Genomic DNA, 8,957 nt, shown 5'->3' on the forward strand with positions numbered 1-8,957 from the left:
TTCATAAGGGGGTGTTGGTGCAGACGTAGAAGGTTCGTTATCTAAACATACTTGCCTGGATATTTGCTGGTGTTGCCAAAACACAAATACTTGGGGGAGAGAGACATGGTTCTAAAATGTCCGGCAAAGTTGGTGCTTCGTGACGATGACGGGTCGTATTTTTTTCGAAAAAAGAATAAATTGCTGGCTGAAGCTTCCTTTTTCTTGTTTTATCCATTTTACGTATGCGCTTAGTTCAGACGACGTAGGCGAAATTTCGTAAAATAAGTATATATATAATTTTTAAAGCTCCATAAGTGACGATACACAATAAAATGCAAGGTTGGCATTTCAAAAAAGTTACGATTCCTTTGTTTTTGATTGGTAGTTAGTTTTTAATTGTTTCGTAAACGTGCGTAAGACCACCTACTATTACGTAAAAAAGGTTATACATTACGTAACAATCTACCGAAGCACGTTGATTTTGTAAAGCGGATTTGCCACATTTAATGATATATGCGATTAATTCAGGGTACTCCTGGGTAACCTCGATTTTAGCAGGGTACTTATTTTGTACCCTGCATACCCAGGTTAGGCGCCAGTGGTCGTAATCTATTACCAGGTCAAACAATTGTATTATGATGCAATGGATCCATGTGTGAATCCCTACTGTTTCGTAATAATTAGGCTGCTTGGCTGAGGAAAACATCGTAAATATACAGCAGTGCTACTTATGGAACCTATTTATGTTGTTTATTCCACCCTGTTTAATTGGCAAATTACAATTATTTTACACGCAACTTTGAGAAAGGCAGTGCCAAGTTTGTGTTACAAATATCCGCAGAAAAAATAGGTGTGCCCGCGGTACGGTTTCTAATTTCCCTATTTAAAATGAGTTGTTCACGAGGCTTTAGTAGTTTAGTGTATAGGTGGTACGAGACGCTGCATGAACCAAAAATATGTATACGCGAGTAGATAAAGTTTAGAAACCACTGGTTTAAATGCAGATAAACCGCGATTATTATGAATTTTAATTGGTGCAAATATAAGTGCAAGTAGCGACGCTATCAGTAAATTGGAGCCGACTGATATTGTAATATGATATTACAAAGTATCGTCCCGGCCGAGCTTGGACAGAAGCCAAAAAAACGTCGTTCGTTGTCACCGCAAGAGAACCAGAGTTTCATTACGTCACTTGTCATGAGAATAAATTCACAACGATTGCTTCGTTTGTTAGGTGTCGAATGTATGCTACCGCATGCGTCTTCCTTTATTTCCTAGACCGGCGCATAGCGTAAAAGTATGACGCTCATACACAATGTTTCGATGTCGTGGTTGGTTGGGCAGTGGGCACATTCCTCCAGATTGTTTTATTATGAAACGTCATAATTAATAGTTACGTTGCAATAGACCAAGTGACGTAACGATTGAACGAAAAATTGTTCCAATTCCAAGCGAACGAATCTAATATTGAATGCAACGCGTGTGTGTACGTCTTAGCACTTTCTAGCTGCGTGCGTGTCTGCGGAAAAGGGGGCTATCATGACAGCAAAACAGCCCCCCTGGTTGCACCCCTGGTTTAAACGACCGCGCATGTTGCCAGCACCGTCGTAAGTTTGGCCCACATAATCTTGAATGTCAATATCGAGTGAAATTAGTGCAGTGGTGATAGCGTTAAAAAGCAATTGAGCTGTTGTTTCTTTTACCCAATGCAGCCCCAAGAAAGTCTCAATTGGCGTAAAATTATCATCCACATGGCAAAAACATATAGACAATTATTCTTTACGACTTATATCAGTGATTTCATCTGCTATGATGCTAAACATCTTTGCCCTCGTGATTTGCTTCAGAATATTTCTCAAAATTTTGTGGCTGCACATCATCAAAATTTCGTTTTGTACTGCGGGGCTTAAAAACTTGTATTTATCCTTTCGCATCCATTTCAAAACATCCTGCGAATGTTTGCTCATTGTAAGCATTAATGCGTTAATATTAGAAGTTTCTGGGATACGCCCTCGAAAAAACGACGTAATAAAATCGAACGAAAGGTCCTTGCCCATATTACAGAACTCACGCCTCCGTGAAAGTAAAATCAAACGTAATGGCTAACCCACGAAACAGTCAAAGCCTATATTGGCAAGCACATAAAAACGATTTACAAACGTTTTTAATAAAACGATTTACAAACGTTTTTAATAAAACGATTTACAAACGTTTTTAATAAAACGATTTACAAACATTTTTAATAATACGATATACAAATGTTTTAATAAAAACGATTTACAAACGTTTTTAATAAAAGCGATTTACAAGCGTTTTATACAAAGACCCCACAAACACAAGATTTATAAAAAATGACATATGTAATGTTCAACAGCACAAAACTATCGTGATGTTATATTTTTATTGGATGGTGCTCAGTTTTTTAAGATCGTTGTCTAATAGCGATCGGCGGGAATTACTTTATTTCTTATGTTTTAAAACTGCACGGACGATTCTATAGCTTGAAATATAGCTCAAAATATACAAACAGTTTGCCAACAGTGCATTTTGTTGTTGTTGTTGGTGGCTAAAATATTATTGGTAGTATGACGCAAATATTTGGCATACCCTGGCATTTTAAAAGTTCTCTGCCTATGATGCAAACTATGGATTATCAATCAAATTCCTAGAAGTCGATTTTTTAAAGAAATTCATATTTTTTGAGGTGGCAAAACATTTTAAAACGGCTGCGACAAATTATTAAAATAATAGAAAACAATTGTGGTTTATGTGCTTGTATACGACCTGCATAGTTTTCGTATAATTATTTTTTTCCCGATAGAACTTTAAGCCAGCAACCAAGATTAGTTTCAACTTTAAATGTAAGTAAATCGCGATTCTGTAAATTTTAATTGGAGCAAATATAAGAGCAAGGGTAGACGCTATCAATAAATTGGAACCAACACAAATTGTAATATGGTATTACAAGGTATCGTCCCGGCCGAGCTTGGACAAAAAAAACAAGAGCTTGAAGTCAAAAAACACTGTTTGTTGGCACTGCACGAGAACCAGCGTTTCATTAGGTCATTTTTTATGAGAATAATTTCACAATGATTGCCTCGCTTGTTAGGTGTGGAATGTATGCTACCACATGCGTCTTCCTTTATTTTTAAAGCCAGCGCAGAACGTAAAAATGTGATGTTCATACACGATGGTTTGATCTCATGGTTGGTTGGGCAGTGGGCACATTCCTCCCGATTGTTACGTTATGAAACGTCATAATTAATATTTATGTTCTAATAAGACATGTGACATAACAACTGAATGCAAAATGTTCAAATTGCAGTACGGCAATGTTCATGACTGGATAGATTTCGTTACCTGATAATTATGAACACCCGATGAAAATAAAACATTAGAACGCAGCTTGAACAACCTTTCTATCGCACAGGCGCCCGCACTAGACTGTGCCTTTAGTCAGACGCATGAAAATATATTATGTCCAGATTTTCAATAAAATTAATTGATCACCGTCCGGATTTACAACTTCTACAATCCTGTTTTCATGTAAACTTTTACTATAAACAAAGCCCCATTGTTGCGTATTTAAAATATACTTTATGAAAGCATGTATATGGTGCATGCCAGTTGAGGTTTCAAAGTCCAATCCCAAGGAAACAATAGGCTGTATTTCGTCATAATGACATTTTTAATGTTGCAAAACCATACTGTGAGACGTTTTTTAACGTAACGAACGTTTACTTCGAACGAAATTAATCGCTCGCAGGCCAGACGTAGGTTGCCGACCTTTGTTCTAAAGTTTTTCTTTTGTAATTTATCATTTTTACTTCAGTACTTCCTTTTAAACACAAGCTTACCCACAAACAACATTTATTGGACTAAAAACAAAGCCCATAAGTATCATAACCTATATAAAGCACAAGAAGTAACCAGAGCATTATACTTGATTTAACTAAATTATAAAGGCTTTTCAAAATCCAAAATGACATCTTTCAGACGAAAACCGGGGTGGCCAGATTGCAGTTACTTTTTGGGTTACTATGTCATACGATACGTAACTTTCTAGAAATCGCATTTTTACTGACGCGAGCCTGCGATGGCCCGTACGAAGGCATTACAATTCGGCTAAACAAACAATAACCCTGTTAAACAGGCAATGTTACTGCATCCCTAACGTAATCGTGTTTCATAATGAAGTAAACAAGCGCATACGATTTGCGTATTTTATAAAATAAACCATTCGCGATTACGGTCGACGATTAAATCTCTAGTGGTTACGCTTTAACTTCTGGCTAGATTTATGTTACTGTTAATTAAACACACGCCCACCAACGTAACTGTTACATCACTAGCTGTATTGTGATGTCTAGATATCAATTTTTTCCACCAATACCAATATTTTCTAGCTTTTACCGATACCGATATTTTAACGATATTTGACACTATAGCGAAACATATGAAATAATCGGTATAAAACAAATTAATACCTGTATTTAAGATACTACAAGTTATTATAGATAAAAATGGTTGGTCATCACTTAGTCTGCATGTTCCTAATAGGTAACTCCAAATTTGTTGCTTTTGTACAAATCTATGACGCACGTGGACGTTAAACTACAACGCACGTAGACGTTGAACTACAGCGCACATGGACGTTAAACTATGCACACGTGGACGTTAAACTACAACGCACGTAGACGTTGACCTACAACGCACATGGACGTTAAACTATGTAAAGGTCAAACTACAACGCACGTAAAGGTCAAGTAGGACGCTCGTCGCTTCGCACAAACGATTCATTTAGAATGTAAATATCGGCCGATAATAATGGTAAACCGATATATCGGTCGACCTCTAGTGATGACATTCATTATCGTGACATTATATAAGGTCAGATGATAAGAAATACCAACTTGGGGCGATACATCACGTCACAAATAGCATTGTGATGCAATCCATTATCGTGACTTTCGTATTGCGTAATTCCAACCCTTGATGTTACAATCATAATTGTGATGGAAATAAAAATCGTAGGATATTGCGCAAGCATGCACCTGTAGGTTTGAAGATCTTTTATTACGTCACAACCGCTACTGTGACGTTTAGGATTAACAGCCCTGGACACTCAGGTCGGCAATCGGCAATTGCCGACCGTTTTGCCGTCGTATTTTAAAAACCATCGGCAAATCAGTGCCGACGATAAAAGGACTTGCGAAAAAAAATTCTGAAATTTTGTTTTATAATTTCATTTTAAAGGATTGGCTACATAAACTAAGTAATACATATTAATAAATTGCCAATCGTATCAGAACGATGATTATCGCATAAATGAGACGTAACGATCGGTGATATATACCTTTGCGTTTGGAATAGCTACCCTTGCGGCAACAACAAAAGAGACACGGCAATGGCGAGAAAAAAAGAAAAAGGCATTCCGGTATTATGGCGCAACAAATGTTCATGAACATTAATCGAATACACATATTTAGATTTACGTGTAAACCGCAGTAAAACGACTTGTGTTGCTTGGATTTTTAGACCAAGTTAATCATGGCAAGTGAAACTACTGTAAAAAAATGGGCATTTGAAGAGCTGGACTATGAAGCCGACGATGATGGGAATGTTTCGCGAATATGGTGCAAACAATGTAGAGAGTTTTATAAAAATAATGAGAACCAGATTCGTCAAAAGGGCTGTGTGACAAAGGAGATAGACACCTATGTAAAAGGTACAACAGTCATAAAGAAAAATAATTTTCACGATCATCTCTCGTCCCACTCTCACAAGACCGCAATGCTTAGACTCGCGGAACAAGGTAATGAGACTACCAGTGAAAGTAATTCAGTCAGTACGTCGACTGCATTGAGTGTTAGACAAACATTGCTGCCATATTTTAAACGTCTGAGTTTCGTGCAGCAAAGCCAGATGATAAGAAAGTTTCAAACAGCCCACTTTCTAACAACAAAAGCGAAGTCATTCCAGTTGTACGAAGATATGTGCAGGTTTAATAAAGTCATTCTTGATGTAGACTTAGGTTCCGCTTATCTCATTTGTAAGGCAGGTGCGGAAATAACAGCTTACCTCAGCCGCAGCAGTAGATTAAAAAAGATAACAGAGCCGGTAAATGAAGGGAGCATAAGATATTACAGTATACTGTCCGATGGCAGCTCTTCAGGAAAGACTATGGACGAAAAGGAACTGTTTGTATTTAAATCGGCAATGTTTGGCAAACCTACGTTTTCCATATTGTCACTCGAAGAACCACAAGATAGGAGCGCTGAAGGCTTAAAGGTTGCCATGAATAATGCCATCGATAAAATGGAATTCATTGTGCCAAGGAAACACCACGAAATAGGCATGTGTACAGATGGTGCTCCTGTCAACCTGAAACTTCACAGGCTTGTGAAAGAGGAGTTGGGTGATCCTCATTTTCTTACTTTGTGTCCAAGTCATAGGGTGGAGCTCGCAGTACGTCAGTGGCGCAACCAGGGGGGCTGATTTGCTGTCATGACAGCCCCCTTTTCCGCAGACACGCACGCAGCCAGAAAGTGCTAAGACGCACACACACGCGTTGCATTTAATATTACATTCGTTCGCTTAAAATTGGAATAACTTTTCGTTCAATTGTTACGTCACTTGTACTATTGTAACGTAACTATTAATTATGACGTTTCATAATATAACAATCTGGAGGAATGTGCTAACTGCACAACCAACCACGAGATCGAAACATCGTGTATGAGCGTCACATTTTTACGCTCTGCGCCGGCGTATGAAATAAAGGAAGACGCATGCGGTAGCATACATTCAACACTTAACAAACGAAGCAATCGTTGTGATTTTATTCTCGTGAAAAGTGACGTAATAAAACTCTGGTTCTCGTGCGGTGCCAATGAACACGTTTTTTGGCCTTTGTCCAAGCTCCGCCGGGGCGATACTTTATAATAATATATTACAATTTGTGTTGGTTCCAATTTACTGATAGCGTCGCTCCTCGCACTTATATTTGCACCAATTAAAATGCATAATAATCGCGGTTTATCAGCATTTAAATCAGTGGTTACACGGCCTACTAGAGATAGTAGGCCGTGGTGGTTACCAAACTTTATCTACTCGCGTACCACTTTTTGGTTCAAGCAGCGTTCTCAAACCACCTACATACTAAACTACTAAAGGCTTGTGAACAACTCATTTTAAATAGTGAAATTAAAAACCGCACGCACACCTATTTTTCCGCGGGCATGAACTTGGCACTGCCTTTCTCAAAGTTGAAAATAAAAGTAATTTGCCTATTAAACAGGGCAACAGGCGCGGTAATAAACAACCTAAATATGTTCCAGAAGTAGCACTGCTGTATATTTACGACGTTTTCCTCAGCCAAGCAGTTTAATTATTACGAAACAGTAGGGATTCACACGTGGATTCATCGCGTCATCATAGCGATTGTTTGACCTGGGAATTGATTACGTCATAATAGCAGTTCACACGTTGATTATTTGCGTCATATTAGCGATTGTCCCCTTGATTATTTAGCCTGCAGGTGCTTGAAAACAGGTTGAATATTTGCCTTTTCATGCGCATAAGTAAAGATAGGTTTGCAAAAATATTCTGTACACGCGTAAAGCAACGCCTAGGTTTAAAAAGTTAGGAACACCGGTGTAGGGAATATAGCATGGAATGTCACGCTCTACGTAATTTATGTGGATTAAAATAATGTTTACGACAATCACTAAAAGATCATTTGCGATCGTTTGGTGTGAACTTAATAAGGTGCTCGCGTACCACCTGGGAGGCCTTCGCATACCATAGTTTGGGAAGCACTGATTTAAACTAATCATCAGAAACAGAAATCATACAAAAACTACAGATCGTATGGGAGCAAATAAAACACGATTGTTTACCAACAATCTCGTTTGTGATGGGACAATCGTAATGGTTTATCAAAGGTATTCTGACGTAAATAATCGTTACATTAACATGCGTAAATCTGCAACAATGTTTCATCTGTTTATATTAATTTAGATACGTGTTTTTAATAATGTAGTGTTAGTTTTAATTTACCGCGTAAAATAGAATATATATTCGTGTGCACAACCAATAAATGGAGTGTTTTATCGCGTCAGAGATAAACGTGGACTAGACGTAAATATGACAGCCCCCTTTTGAACGCGCTGGTTGCGCCACTGCAGTACGTGATGCCTTTAGGCTGAGTTCATTAAATGCGAGCGTATTTTTTCCTTTCTATGGCGCGTGTTTCGCAAAAGAGAGACAGTCTTTAAAACACAATACCATCGAAAACATTTTACGATTGCGATGCGACAGCGACTATTCACCTGAACGGTATGAGCATGCGGTAGATAACTTCATTGGGCAGCATTTAGATGGCTCGGAAAGAAAAGGAATAAGAAGGCTACAAGGCACTGGCGTAAAGTTACGGGGTTGCAGGGTTGCCTGGCAACCCTTTGATTTTCTCAATACTAATAATGCGTAAGGAATTACGTTCCACCAAACGAAGACGCCATTATTACTGCGAACAAACTTCGTTTACGTTCGTTAAAATATGTCAATACCGATGCGTCATTCACGACACAAATGCATTCAACTGGTATTTAAACTCCTGTTTGATAAATAATTCACGTGTGAATCGCTATTGTGACGTCAGTAATCAACGTGTGAATCGCTATTATGTCGTAATCAATTGCCAGGTTCAAACAACCGCTATTATGATGCAATGAATCCACGTGTGAATCCCTACTATTTCGTAATAAATATGCTGCTTGCCTGAGGAAAACATTGCATATAAATATAAAGCAGTGTTGGAAACGATTTAGGCAGTTTATTTCAGCGATATTTCGTTCTGGAAACCTACTATTTCCGACGGACGGGTCTTCGTTTGTAAGATAACCACACACTCGTGCGGGCTTGACGAAAGGCGCATGCGACATAGCTACTGTGACGTCACTCGCCAGGCAATC

The sequence above is a fragment of the Ciona intestinalis genome, unplaced genomic scaffold (assembly GCF_000224145.3).
Source record: "Ciona intestinalis unplaced genomic scaffold, KH HT000345.1, whole genome shotgun sequence".
NCBI lineage: Eukaryota > Metazoa > Chordata > Ascidiacea > Phlebobranchia > Cionidae > Ciona > Ciona intestinalis.